This window comes from Cervus canadensis, chromosome 14 (genome assembly GCF_019320065.1).
Source record: "Cervus canadensis isolate Bull #8, Minnesota chromosome 14, ASM1932006v1, whole genome shotgun sequence".
NCBI lineage: Eukaryota > Metazoa > Chordata > Mammalia > Artiodactyla > Cervidae > Cervus > Cervus canadensis.
In genome coordinates this window covers 18,066,372-18,082,058 of record NC_057399.1, presented here as the reverse complement: position 1 = coordinate 18,082,058, position 15,687 = coordinate 18,066,372, and positions in this window count along the sequence as shown.

The following is a 15,687-nucleotide window of genomic DNA, read 5'->3' as shown; positions in this document are numbered from 1 at the left end:
AACTGAACTGAACTGATCCAGGCATAGTTATGTATCCTGACCCCTCCTGCACCAGTTCTTTATCTGCACCTTCATCAGAGCACTTATTCCTAATTTCCATTATTGTTCTGCATGTTACTAACTCACCCAACTTCCCTAAGAGTACAGGTCTTTCACTTCCTTGGTTAAGTTTATTCCTGGGTATTTTCTTCTTTTTAATGCAATTTTAAACAGGATCATTTTCTTGCTTTCTCTTTCTTTGAGTTTGTTATTATTGTGTAGAAGAGCAACAGATTTCTATATATTAATCTTGTATCCTACAACTTTACTGAACTCATTTATTAAATCTAGCATTTTTGACAGAGACTTTAGCATTCTCTATATAGAGTACCAGGTTTCCCCAGTGGCTCAGTAGCAAAAGAATCTGCCTGCAGTGCAGGAGATGTAGGTGACATGGGTTCAGTCCCGGGGTCAGGAAGATGCCCTGGAGGAGGACATGGTAACCCACTCCAGTATTCTTGATGGGAGAATCCCAAGGAGAGAGGAGCCTGGCAGGCCACAGTCCAAGGGGTCACAAAGAGTTGGACATGACTAAAGTGACAGAGCACATGTAAAGTTTCATGTCATCTGCCAAAAATGATAGTTTTACTTCTTTCCTTTCAATTTGGATGACTTTCGTTTCTTTTTTCTTTTCTGATTGCCGTGGCTAGGACTTTCAATACTAGGTTGAATGTAAGTGGTAAGAGTAGGCATCCTTATCTTATTCTTGATTTTAAAGGAAAAGTTTTTAGCTTTTCACTGTTGAGTTTAACATTAGCTGTTGGTTTGTAATAAATGGTCTTTATTATGTTGAGATGTGTTTCCTCCATATCAACTTTGTTGAGATTTTATCATGAATGGATGTTGAATTTTGTCAAATTCTTTTTCTGCATGTATTGTGATAATCATATGATTTTTATTCTTTCTTTTGTTAATATGGTATATCACATGATTGATTTGTGAATACTGAACCATACTTGTATTCCTGGAATAAATCCCACTTGAACATGACGTATGATTCTTTTTTCATATTGTTAAATTCAGTTTGCTAATATTTTGTTAGGATTTTTTGGCATCTATATTCCTCAGAGATATTGACCTATAATATTCTTTCTTTCTTTTTTTTAATGTTTTTATCTGGCTTTGGTATTAGAATGATAGTGGCCTCATAGAACAAGTTTGAGAGTTTCTCATCCTCTTCGATTTTTTGGAGTAGTTTGAGAAGAATAAATATTAGTTTTTCTTTATATATTTGATGGAATTTCCCCTGTGAAGCTGTCCAGTCCTGTACTTTGCCTTGCTAGGAGTTTTCTTTATTATACATTCACTTTTAGCACTAGTGATTGGTCTATTCAGATTGTCTTTCTTCTTGATTTGGTCCTGGAATGTTGTATGTTTCTAGAAATTTGTCCATTTCTCCTAGGTTGTCCAGTTTGTTCATACTATTCTATTATGATTTTTATATGTCTGTGATATCAATTGTTATTTCTCTTCTTTAATTTATTATTGTGTTTGTTTGAGGCCTCTCTCTTTTTCTCTTGATGAACCTGACTAATGTCTCAATTTTATTTATCTTTTCAAAAAATCAGCTCTTAGGTTCATTGACTTTTTAAAATTTTTTGTCTCTATTTTATCTCTTACTTTTATTAGTTTATTATTTTTCTCCTTCTGCTGACTTTGACCTTTGTTTTTTCTTCTTTTTCTAATTCCTTTATATAGTAATTTTGGTTGAGATGTTTCTTGTTTCTTGGTATAGGATTGTATTGCTCTAAACTTCCCTCTTACAACTCCTTTGGCTGAATCCCATAGATTTTTCAAAGTTGTGTTTTCATTTTCATTAGTTTCAAGATATTTTCTGATTTCTTCTTTAATTCCTACATTGAGCCATTGGTTTTTTAGTAGTGTGTTGTTTATTTCCTGTTTTTGTTTTCCCATTTTTCTTCCTATAATTGATTTCTAGTTTCATATTGTTGTGGTCTGAAAAAAGGCTGGATATAGTCATTTCTATCCTCTTAAGTTTGTTGAGATTTGTTTTGTGGCCTAGCATGTGATCTAACCTCAAGAACATTATGGGTTTACTTAAAAGAATGTGTATTCCACTCTTTCTGAATAAAATGTCTCATATATTCCTATTAATTTCAATTGATCTATTTGGACATTTAAGATCACTGTTGCCTTATTGATTTTTGTATGTGAATGATCTGTCCATTGATGTAAGTAGAGTGTTAAAATGATCTATGATTATTGTATTATTGTCAGTTTCTACCTTTATGTCCTTTAATATGTGCTTTATATATTTAGGTGCCCCTATACTAGGTGCATATATGTTAATGAGTGTTATATCATCTTCTTGTATTGGCCCTTTTATCATTATATTATATCCTTCCTTGTCTGTTCTTATAGCCTTTGTTTTAAAGTCTATTTTGTCTGATATGTACAATGCTGCCCCCACATTCTTATCATGTTCATTTGCATGAAATATCTTTTTCCATCCTCTCATTTTTAGTCTATTTGTGTCTTTAGCCCTGGTAAATCTCTTGTAAGCAGCATGTAAATGAATCTTGTTTTTTAATCCAATCAGCCACACTATGTCTTTTGAAAGGAGCATTAGCCACATTAACATTTGAAGTAATTGTTGATGAGTATGTGCTTCTTTCCAGTCTGTTACCTATTTTCTAGTTGTTTGTACAATTCTTATCTGTTGTTGTTGTTTTTTTTTTTTTTTTCTTCTTCGTCTTCTTTTAGTTTCTTCCTCATCTTCTTTTAGTTTCTTCCCTTGAGGTTTGATGATTTTCTTTACTGCTATGCTTATATTCCTGTTGCTCTAGTTTTTGTGTATCTGTTACAGGTTTTTGGTTTGTGGTTTCCATGAAGTTCATGTATATTGCCCTATATCTGCTTGTTTTAAATTGATAGTCATCAAAGTTCTTCTCTGTTCAGTGGCTACACCAAACTTTGAGGTGTAGCCCAATTTGGGGATCAAAGTTGCTTCCCAGAATGCTGGAGCAGAAGCCGTGAAGGTTGGGTCTGATCTGTTTTTTTTTTTTTTTTTTTTTTTTAACCTCTTCCTCTTAACACTGGCACTCTCAAACCAGAAGGGAATAGCAGTGAAGTAAGAAGGGCTAGAGAAAGTGCTTGGTGTGAGTCTGGGTCTAGACTATGTATCTCCAGCCCTAGTCAAAGTCCTGGACTGCCTCTGATGCCTCTGTAAAGTGCCAGTAACAGCTTTTCCTGCCTTTCTCAGATGTCATTCCCGATCTGAGCTAGTTCCATCCATCACAGCTGAATTCTCCCTCCAGCCTCTGTCAGCTGCATCTCATCCCAGTGTGAAGCTGTGTCATGAAGCTCCTGGGGCTGGAGTGGGCACTCAGTTCAGGCTGGGGCAATCAAGGGAAACTGACCAGAATCCCGGGCAGTTTCAATCTGACTTCTCCACCTTGTTTTGAAAGCTAATGAATGTGTGCATGCTCTTTACCAGCAGAGATTAGGTTTCTTACAGGTCTCCTTTTAGTCCCACTGATTTTCTAATAAGCTAAAGAGACCTGTCTTCCTGGTGTCAGACTCCAGAGCTGGAGTGTCCAGTATGTGACTCAACCACTCATGCCCAGGAAATATGTCTCTCCGTGTAATCTCTCCATGTAATCCATGTCTTCTCCCAGCCTGACTACTTCTCGTCCCCTCCTACTTGATTCTGTGTGTATCTTTCTTACAACCTTGATTGTATAAAATAATAGTCTTTCTCCCAGTCTCATTAGTCTTCAGTTAGAATTATTCCACATGTAGATGCACCCTTGTTGTATTCCTGAGGGAAGGTGAGCTCTGTGTCCTCCTACTCTGCCATCTTGATCTCTCCCCCTACAATGATAGATTTTACACAATCAAAAGAAATAGTAAATACATTTAATTCCAGACTGCCTCCTCTATAACTGATACTTAATTTAATGTTACTTGTGAGATTAAAAAGATCACAAAGTAAAGAAAGGAAGGAAGAGGGGGAGGGTGAGAAAAATGGAAGGATGAAGGAGTTTTGTGAGGATTGAGAAAAATGGAAGGATGAAGGAGTTTTGTGAGGAAGTCTGTATTGCTAATTTATAGTAAACTACATTCCAATGATAGTGGAAAACAATTGAGAATGTTAAATCATGATTCACTATTCCCCAATTGTAAAATTTTAGGCCAGTTGTGGAAAATATAGAATATTTCTACAACTCCAACTTTATGGATGAAGAAAAGAGATCAGGGAACTTGATTGTACTTTAAACTCAGAAATGTCCCTTTTAATATCATGTTGAATGAAGGAAAAATTTATCTGCCAGAACAAGTTTTCTGACTTTTAACCTTCATTTTCTCACAAATGGAATAGGAAAAGAAGCCCTCTGGAGGATTTTTCAAATGCAGACATATTTTACTTCTCAGATGTTGTTAATGCGAATGTTGTAATGTAGATTTTCTTTTCTTTCTTTCTTTAAAAAAATATTCCTGAGAAGCAAACTAATGCAATACTTTAAAATGCAATAATATAAAAAATGCCTCACTTTGGGCTTTCAGGGCTGGAATCAAACTTTCTCATAGGTGACTTCCCATCATGTAGGGCAAAGGTTCAGCAATGTAAATCTTTCAAAGATTGAAATTTATTTTTATTTTCCCAGAGGTTTCTGAGAATTGGTCTGTTATTGCTCTTTGACTGTCTTCAGAGATGGTGTGACCTGGTGTGTGACCCTCAGCATATTAAAATTCTGAGACAATGAGTTTAAAAAAGAAAACTCCACAATTTATAGGCTGTCATTAAAAGACACAGGGTTGTAAATAAAATGATTTTTTTAAAATAGCAGTAGAGGAAGAGACATTCTTAGAGGATATTATTGAGGTCCTCGTTATCCCTCATGTACTCCTGTACTGTATGCTTATCTCTCTGCTGCCTGGTGACCTCCATCCAAAGGCTCTTTCTATTATAATATGATTGTGTTATTGCCCTGCTTAGAATTTCCCAGTAATTCATTTTGTCTATAGGAAAAAAAAAATCTAAATTTTGTTTTATGTCTCATAGTGAGTTGTATGTGAGCCATTCCACGGTCCTTCTTGTCTTAAGCTGCAGTAATGTGAACTTCCTGTCCTTCCCTCAAATGTGACATTCTTCCCCATGCCTCCCATCAAGTTTCCCTTAGCTTTCTTCACTTTGGAAAAGCTCTTCTATCCCAAACTCCATCTAATTCCTCTTGTACTTTGTCCCTGTTATTATTAACTTTTAACAAGCCACATCTTGTCCAGGCCTTATACTAATGCTTTCTCCTTTGAGAGGCCTTAACTACCCAGGTTGTCATGGATGTGCCTTCTTATATACCTTTCTGTGGGAAGTTGAATAGTGCCTCCCTCCTAGGATATCCAGGTCCTAATCCCTGGAATCTATGAACTTTACTTTATATGACAGATATGATTTTGCTGATTGATTAAGTTATTCTGTATTATCCAAGTGCAAAAGGAGAGGCTATGTAGTGACAGATACAGAGATTGAGGTAATGTGCCTTAAAGATGGAGAAAGGGGTCATAAGCCAATGAATACAGGCAGCCAGTGGGAGCTGGAAAAGGCAGGAAAATGAATCATTCCCTAGAGATTTAGGGGGAGTGCAGCCTTGCCAACCCTTTGATTTTAGGCCAGTGAAACCCATTTCAGACTTCTAGTCTCCAGAACTACAGGAAATAAATTTCTTATGTTTACACCACTAAGTTTGTTTCAGTTGCAATAGGAAAGTAATACATTTTCTCTGTATATTCCTCCATTTTAACGATTGTTTCATGATTAATAGCCATTTAGTTGCCTTGTGAATAAACCCTTTCTTTGTTGTAAACCTTGGTATCTCAGTGTTTGACTTGCTGTGTTTGGCAAAATGAACCTGGTTCCATAATATCAGCATTTGTGCTCACTTGCTTCAGTCATGTCTGGCTCTTTGCAACCCCATGGACTGCGACCCACCAGGCTCGACTGTCCCTAGGATTTTCCCATTAAGAATACTGGAATGGGTTGCCATTTCCTTCCTTCAGTTCAGTTCAGTTCAGTTCATTCGCCCAGTCGTGTCCGATTCTTTGTGACCCCATGAATCACAGCACACCAGGCCTCCCTGCCCATCACCAACTCCCAGAGTTTATGCAAACTCTTGTCCATCGAGTCGGTGATGCGATCCAGCCACCTCATCCTCTGTCGTCCCCTTCTCCTCCTGCCCCCAATCCCTCCCAGCATCAGGGTCTTTCCCAACGAGTCAACACTTCGCATGAGGTGGCCAAAGTATTGGAGTTTCAGCTTCAGTATCAGTCCTTCCAATGAACACCCAGGACTTATCTCCTTCAGGATGGATTGGTTGGATCTCCTTGCAGTCCAAGGGACTCTCAAGAGTCTTCTCCAACACCACAGTTCAAAAGCATCAATTCTTGGGTGCTCAGCTTTCTTCACAGTCCAACTCTCACATCCATACATGGCCACTGGAAAAACCGTAGCCTTGACTAGATGGACCTTTGTTGGCAAAGTAATGCCTCTGCTTTTTAATATGCTGTCTAGGTTGGTCATAACTTTCCTTCCAAGGAGTAGGTGTCTTTTAATTTCATGGCTGCAATCACCATCTACAGTGATTTTGGAGCCCAGAAAAATAAAGTCTGATACTGTTTCCACTGTCTCCCCATATATTTCTCATGAGGTGATGGGACCAGATGCCATGATCTTAGTTTTCTGAATGTTGAGCTTTAAGCCAACTTTTTCCTCTCTCCTCTTTCAGTTTTATCAAGAGGCTTTTTAGTTCCTCTTCACTTTCTGCCATAAGGGTGGTGTCATCTGCATATCTGAGGTTATTGATATTTCTCCTGGCAATCTTGATTCTAGCTTGTATTTCTTTCAGCCCAGCATTTCTCATGATGTACTCTGCATATAAGTTGAATAAGCAGGGTGACAATATACAGCCTTGATGTACTCCTTTTCTTATTTGGAACCAGTCTGTTGTTCCATGTCCAGTTCTAACTGTTGCTTCCTGACCTGCATACTTTAGCATTTACCAATTATCTGACTCTATTCATTTGCTCTAAGTTTCGACTCTCCCTCCAAATATGCCTGCGTATTAGTCTCCAGAATCCTCCAGATCTTTCAATTGGGTTTTTTGAAGGGTGGGGGGATTTGTTTCTTGGATTTTTTATTTTTATTTTTATTGCATTTTGGCCAGGTTAATGATTGTTCTTTGTGGGAAGATTAGTTTCTTAAAAGCTCACTCTTCAATATGAGGAGTGTTTTAATTTTATTTTCAGAAAAAAAATCTAAATGTATTAAATAACTGCTACTTAAGCTCTATATTATTTTACATGAACTTGAAGTTGTCAAGCACAATTCATGATAGATGATCTGCTTTCACAGGTATTAGGTTGCCTTTTGCTCTAGAAATTCAACAGTTCCTACATCTGTAATAATTCAGAACTCTGGATAGCAGTGTGCTTGTTTAAAGCTACTACTGTCTGTGTTAAAAGTGGGAAAGTTCTGTGATAATTTTGCAAATGGATGAAAATACTAGTGGGCTTACTCTGAACTCACCCTGGGTGTTAATTGCTCTGTATTTCTGAAGGCAGCAGGGGAGAGGGACGTTGGCAAGAAAGAGTAAGAGCAGCCAACATTGCCTTCTCTTTTCTCTGTGCTATAGTGAAAAGCAGATGAAACATCACAGAAAGATGAAAATCTTTTGGTTTGCCCTGAATCAGGCCAGCAGGCTTGATGACTCAGGGAAGGCATTGATGGGTACAATGTTAGAAGAAGAAAGTAACAGCAAGGGCAGGTTATGAACATATTGTTCTGCCTGTAAAATAGCTACTTGCCTACTTGCCTGGTACAAAGAATGATTTATCCAGGCAAGAAAGCCCTGTAGGGAAGTGGATCAAAGGAGAAAACCCACAAGCGCGATGAACTAGAGCAGGGCTTCTCAAACATTAATGTGTCAGCCAATTTCCTGGGGGGCCATGTTCAACTGCAGGCTTGGACTCAAGAGTTCTGGGTGGGCCTGAGATTCTGCATTTCTCACAAGCTCAGGGTGATGCAGGGGCTGCTCTAAATAGCAGTGAGCCAGAGGTTTTCCTATAGCAGCATTTTACCTACAGCTGACCCTGGTGCCAGGTGAGAAGACTTAAATGATGATTTCATTTATTTTACCACCAGGAAAAATTCCATGGGGGAAAGCAAAAATATTTTTGCTTGGGTTGGTCAATTTTTGTGCATATTCAAAGTAAGATGCTAATTTATTATGGGGAATAACACTTACGAAGCTCCCACTCATTCTGATTGCCGTGCAACAGCACAGCTTGTTATGTGCTGTGAGGTGTCAACAGCTGTGTTATTGATGCTAATGCAATGTCCCTCACTAATAATTAGCATCAGCTACTATTTTAAACTTGAGACTATTTTACCCTGATATTCTTTTTGGTACATTTTGCACTGTACTTTAAATCTTTGTTGTTGTTGTTGTTGTTTTTTTTTTTCCTGTGTATTAAGAAATGAGCACCTACTCCTATCTGTAATTAAGTGTGAGTTTTATTTTATATTTTACTCTAGTTTTTAATATTTATGGTTACCAATCACTGAGAAAAATTAACCTATTCTTTGCCTTGTAGCTATATTCTCTGAAACACAAATTGAGGTTGGTAGAAAGACAAAGGATAACCATGCCTTATTTGGGTATGAAGAGCAGTCTGGAGATCAAGGACACCAAAATGTTAGAATATTAGGCATCAGAGTGTTATGATGGTTTGGTAGGACAATGGAAAATAATATTAGAGAGATAATTCCAGGGGTATTTGATAAACATGACTGGCTAATCTTTAAAATGTAATGTCAAAAGTAGCCTTGAAAATTTATCTCACACTCCTGTATTTAAATCAGCCTGATCTTAACATTGTCCAAATAGAACTCAATCAATTTGTCTTCAGTCCCACAGCATATTTTACCCTGAAAAATGAGATGCAGATTGAGGATTTATACTTCTCATTCAACAAGTATTCTGTTATTTCTACAATGCATTTTTAAAATTCCTCTTTAAAACAAAATTTGGCCACACCTCATGGTGATAATTTTGCCTAATGTTGGCTAAGGTGCGTATTTTGAGCAGGTTGATGGTAGGCTAGGCTAAGCTGTGATGTTCAGGAGGTTAGGTGTATTCAATGCATTTTTTACTTAAGATATTTCAGCTTTCAATTGATTGATTAGGATGCAACCGCATCATAAGTTGAGGAAGATCTGTGATTTAGTATGAATATCCTCTAAGAACAAGAACATTTCTGTACATAACCACAATACTATTAACACACCCAAGACATTTAATATTAACTCAATGGGAAATGTAACTTTTAGCTTTCTCTACATTAAAAATGAGGTTGGAATGGATGTTTACTGGACCTAGGTACATTAGCTTTCATTTTTAAGTTCAAGAAATGCCTTCCCTTATATAAGGGTTGACTTTGATGTCTAATACTGTCACTATCCTGTCAGTCCCCGAAGGTGAATTTCCTACTCAATTCCTTTCAAAATCATTTTCCTTCTGGAAAGAAATTATCATAAATGTAGCAATTTATTCCTATGATGGCCTGAGAATAAACTCAGGGTAAGTTGAACTTGCAGCACCAAGTCAGACTCTGACAGAACACATCTGTTTGGTGTCAGGAGCTGTGGCTTTGGCCATGCAATTCTTTTTCAAACAGATGAGCCGGGATAAAATGGTATGTTTTTGTTTACAGTTTTTTTGTTGTTTGGTCTTAATGAAGTCCACAATAACAAGAATGGAAGTAAGTATACTCTATTTATCACCTCCATTACTTCCATAACTGATTCTGAAGCATAGTAATAAAATAAAATTCAGAAAGAAAAACAAAAAAATCTGTTTTATAAATGTTTTTAATTCATAAATTCAACTGAAATCCCTCTGTGAAACTGAGTTGCAGAGTCACAACCCAGAACCATAACTAACTACAACCTCTTTTATATTATTCATGTCTAGAGAGAAGATGTTTAAAAACATATAAAATTGCTTGTTAACCCACTTTAAGAGCAGCTTGAAATGCAGGGAGATAAATGCAGAGACTTTTGAAACAGAAAGAAGCAGCATCCTGGGTTGATTTCCTCTTAATAACATTATCCAAAATAATAGAATTCTTTTGGAGATGCAATTACTGTTGAGTCAAACTTCCACATTTCACTAGTATGACACTAGTGTTCCATACACCAAAGTATGAGCATTTCTGGAAAAGTTTAAAGCCCATTACTCTTAGATGTTTCTTTTGCTGTCCCAAACCTGAAACTTCCAGTACAATGATGGAGAGGCTTTCATTTCATTCTTTTCTTGTAAGAATTTAGAATGAATCCAGATTAGACTTTTAACTGTTTTCATTTTCTTCATAGAACTTTAAAAATTCTCAGATAGAAATTTCAGAATTAAAAAAAAATTAATGATAAGAAAAGTGGTTCATGAAGAAATCAGTCCTCTTTGAGGGCTGAGGCATCATCTATGGTCTCCTCGTGCATTTTAGAAAATGTCTACTGATTATTGATAGTATTCTTTAATGAGTATGCATGATGAGCTAATAGATGATATTAGTGTTTACAAAAGATAAAGTATTACATATGTCAAGATAAATTATTGTGCTCATCTTCTCCTGAGAGAACTCCAAAATTACAACTTGCTGTTGAACACACATCAGCAGGAGAATGTTGGATCCCACCAAAAAAAGATGTTCCACATCCAAGGGCAAAGGAGAAGCCCCAGCAAGATGGTAGGAAGGGCAAAATTGTGTTTAGAAACAAACCCCATACCCTCTAGAGATGCTCAGAAGAATCAAACAAAACTTGTGTGCACCAGGACCCAGAGAACCCACAGAGACTGAGCCAGAGCTGTGGTTGAGTGTCTCCTGTGGAGGCACAGGTCAGCAGTGGGCTGCTGCAGGGACAGGGACTCTGGATACAGTAGACCTGCATATGACATAAGACTTCTTGGAGGAGGTCGCCATGAACCCCACCAGAGAGCCACAGAACTTACACAGGACTGGGCAAACAGACTCTTGGAGGGCACAAACAAAAGCTGCTGTGCACCACGACCCAGAAGAAAGGAGCAGTGACCCCACAAGAAACCGACCCAAACATTCCCCTGAGTGTCCAGGAGGCTCTGCTAGAGGCATCAGTCGGTGGTGGCCTGCTGCAGGGTTGGGGGCCCTGAGTGCAGCAGTGTGTGCATGGGACCTCTGGAAAGAGGTTGCCATTATCTCCGTCACCTCCTCTGTAGTTTGGCCTTGGTCAAAGAAAAGGGAGGGAATAAGCACCACCCATCAACAGAAAATTGGATTAAAGATTTACTGAGCATGGCCCCGCCCATCAGAACAAGACCCAGTTTTCCCCTCAGTCAATCTCTCCCATCAGGAAGCTTCCATAAGCCTCTTATCCTTCTTCATCACAGGGAAGACAGAAAGAAAACCACAATCACAGAAAACTAACCAATCTGATCACATGGACCACAGCCTTGTCTAACTCAATGAAACTATGGGCCATGCCATGTAGGGCCACCCAAGATGGATGGGTCGTGGTGAAGAGTTCTGACAAAATGTGGTCCACTGGAGAAGGGAATAGCAAACCACTTCAGTATTCTTGCCTTGAGAACCCCATGAACAGTATGAAAAGGCAAAAAGATAGGACACTGAAAGATGAACTCCCCAGGTCGGTAGGTGCCCAATATACTACTGGAGATCAGTGGGGAAGTAAAAACTCCAGAAAGAATGAAGAGACAGAGCCAAACAAAAACAACATCCAGTTGTGGATGTGACTGGTGATGGCAGTAAAGTCCAATGCTATAAAGAGCAATATTGCATAGGAACCTGAAATGTTAAGTCAATGAATCAAGGCAAATTGGAAATGGTCAAACAGGAGATGGCAAGAGTGAACATCGACACTAAAGGAATCAGCAAACTAAAATGGACTGGACTGGGTGAATTTAACTCAGATGACCATTATATCTACTACTGTGGGAAAGAATCCCTTAGAAGAAATGGAGTAGCCATCATTGGCAACAAAAGAGTCCAAAATGTAGTACTTGGATGCAATCTCAAAAATGACAGAATGATCTCTGTTCATTTCCAAGGCAAACCATTCAATATCACAGTAAACCAAGCCTATGCCCCAGCCTGTAATGCTGAAGAAGCTGAAGCTGAATGCTTCTATGAAGATATACAAGACCTTCTAGAACTAATACCTGAAAAAGATGTCCTTTTCATCATAGGGGACTGGAAGGCAAAGAAGTCAAAAGATACCTTGAGTAACAGGCAAATTTGGCCTTGGAGTACAAAATGAAGCAGGGGAAAGGCTAACAGAGTTTTGCCAAGAGAATGCACTGGTCATAGCAAACACCCTCTTCCAACAACACAAGAGAAGACTCTATACAGAGACATCACCAGATGGTCAGTACTGAAATCAGATTGATTATATTCTTTGCAGCCAAAGATGGAAATGCTCTGTACAGTCAGCAAAAACAAGACCAGAAACTGACAGTGGCTCAGATTATGAACTCCTTATTGCCAAATTCAGACTTAAATTGAGGAAAGTAGGGAAAACGACTAGACCATTCAGGTATGACCTAAAACAAATCCCTTTTGATTATAGAGTGGAAGTGACAAATAGATTCAAGGGATTAGATCTGATAGACAGCGTGCCTGAAGATCTGTGGACAGAGGTTCATGACATTGTACAGGAGGCAGTGATCAAGACCATCCCTAAGAAAAAGAAATGCAAAACGGCAAAATGGTTGTCTGAGGAGGCTTTACAAATAGCTGAGAAAAGAAGATGCAAAAGGCAAAGGAGAAAAGGAGAGATATACCCATTTGAATGCAGAGTTCCAAAGAATAGCAAGGAGAGACAAGAAAGCCTTCCTCAGTGATCAATGCAAAGAAATAGAGAGAAACAAAAGAATGAGAAAGACTAGAGATCTCTTCAAGAAAATTAGAGATACCAAGGGAACATTCCATCCAAAGATGGGCTCAAGAAAGGACACAAATGGTATGGACCTAATAGAAGCAGAAGATATATCACTACAAACAAAGCTAGTGGAGGAGATGGGATTCCAGTTGATCTATTTCAAAACCTAAAAGATGATGCTGTGAGAGTGTCACACTCAATATGTCAGCAAATTTGAAAAACTCAGCAGTGGCCACAGGACTGGAAAAGGTCAGTTTTCATTCCAATCCCAAAGAAAGGCAATGCCAAAGAATGCTCAAACTACCACACAATTGCACTCATCTCACATGCTAGCAAAGTAATACTCAAAATCCTCCAAGCCAGGCTTCAACAGTACATGAACCATGAACTTCCAGATGTTCAAGCTGGATTTAGAAAAGGCAGAGGAACCAGAGGTCAAATTGTCAACATCAGGTGGATCATTGAAAAAGCAAGAGAGTTCCAGAAAAACATCTACTTCTGCTTTATTGACTATGTCAAAGCCTTTGACTGTGTGGATTACAACAAACTCTGGAAAAGTCTTCAAGAGATGGGAATACCAGACCACCTGACCTGCCTCCTGAGAAATCTGTATGCAGGTCAGGAAGCAACAGTTAGAACTGGACATGAAACAGACTGGTTCCAAATAGGGAAAGGAGTACATCAAGGCTGTATATTGTCAGCCTACTTATTTAGCTTCAATGCAGAGTACATCATGAGAAATGCAGGGCTGGATGAAGCACAAGCTGGAATCAAGATCACTAGGAGAAATATCAATATCCTCAGATATGCAGATGACACCACCCTTATGGAAGAAAGTGAAGAAGAACTAAAGTGCTGCTTGATAAAAGTGAAAGAGGAGAGTGAAAAAGTTGTCTTAAAGCTCAACATTCAGAAAACTAAGATCATGGCCTCTGGTCCCATTACTTCATGGCAAATAGATGGGGAAACAGTGGAAACAGTAAGAGACTTTATAGTTTGGGCTCCAAAATCACTGCACATGGTGACTGCAACCATGAAATTAAAAGACACTTGCTCCCTGCAGGAAAATTATTACCAACCTAGACACCTTATTAAAAAGCAGAGATGTTACTTTGCCAACAAAGGTCCATCTAGGCAAAGCTATGGCTTTTTCAGTAGTCATGTATGGATGTGAGAACTGGACTATAAAGAAGGCTGAATGCTGAAGAGCTGATGCATTTGAAATGTGGTGTTGGAGAAGACTCTTGAGAGTCTTCGGACTGCAAGGACATCCAACCAGTCCATCCTAAAGGAAATCAGTCCTAAATACTCATTGGAAGGACTGATGTTGAAGCTGAAACTCCAATACTTTATCTACCTGATGCAAAGAACTGACTCATTTGAGAAGACCCTGATGCTGGGAAAGATTGAAGGTGGGAGGAGAAGGGACGACAGAGGATGAGATGATTGGATGGCATCAACGACTCAATGGACGTGAGTTTGAGTAAACTCTGGGAGTTGGTGATAGACAGGGAGGCCTGGCCTGCTGCAGTCCATGGGGTCACAAAGAGTCAGATACGACTGAGCGACTGAACTGAGCTGAGAACTAGTGCACTTGTAATATACTTGTTTATTTGTTTGTCTGGTAAAATTTGCATGCTAAGTTTCCTCCTGAGATAATCAGGCAACAAGTGGGACTTAGATAAAGAAAAACACTTTTTTAATATCAAAAACAATAAAAGCTGTGAAGAAAGATTAAATGTCAAATCAGAGAACCATCTTTCCTCTCAAGGTAATTTTAATTTTCATATCTAAAACATTAATAGTATAAATAATTACAAAATATAGTAAACATACTACAAAAAGTTTTCAAATACAATATCTCACTTAATCATGACCCTTTTCCAAAACAAAAAATGTGAAGCTCAGAAACTTTATGTAGTTTACTCAACATTGTACAGGTAGTAAGTGTTAAAAATACACAGAACTTGTATCTCATCTTTTGAAATAAAGCCAAAACTCCTTAGAAAATGGTTTGTTTTAAAAGGAAATTACCACTTCATATACTTATATGGCTCAAAACTGAGCTTTCTTTATTGAGACATTTGTATAGACCAATAATACATGTTATCTTATTTTTATAATTCTCAATGTGGAAAGACATACAATAAACATACAAAGTTCTACATAAAATATCCTGCCAGAGATGAGTAAATATTTTAAATGTGACAGCTGATTTTACCTTCCTTCTGGGTCATATCTATATCTCATCCTTTTTAGAGATTAAAGGTGGTGATATCCATACATTTAGGAAAAAATACTACAAACATTATGTTTTCAGTTTTAACTCAAAAGGAAAATGAGTGCATATTAATTTATCCCATACTAATGACTTAAACCACTGCTATTCTTCTTGTATATATCTTAACTATGGTAGTAGGGTAAATTTAACCAAGTTTTTGCATATGAAAATAATACAATTCATCTATGAAGTCACAGAATAGCCTTATTTATTACACATAAGTCCATTCATGTTCAAGCACTCCTTCACATGGTCATCATCATCTACTGATATAATTAGAAGTCAATAATCCCTGGATATATTTGTCCATGTGCATCCATGAAGTGCCATTTAAAAATTCTGGACAACCGAAGGCAAGACCAGACATAAATAGTTGAAATGCTTTCTAAATCATAAATCATACTTTTATGAAATCCTGGGA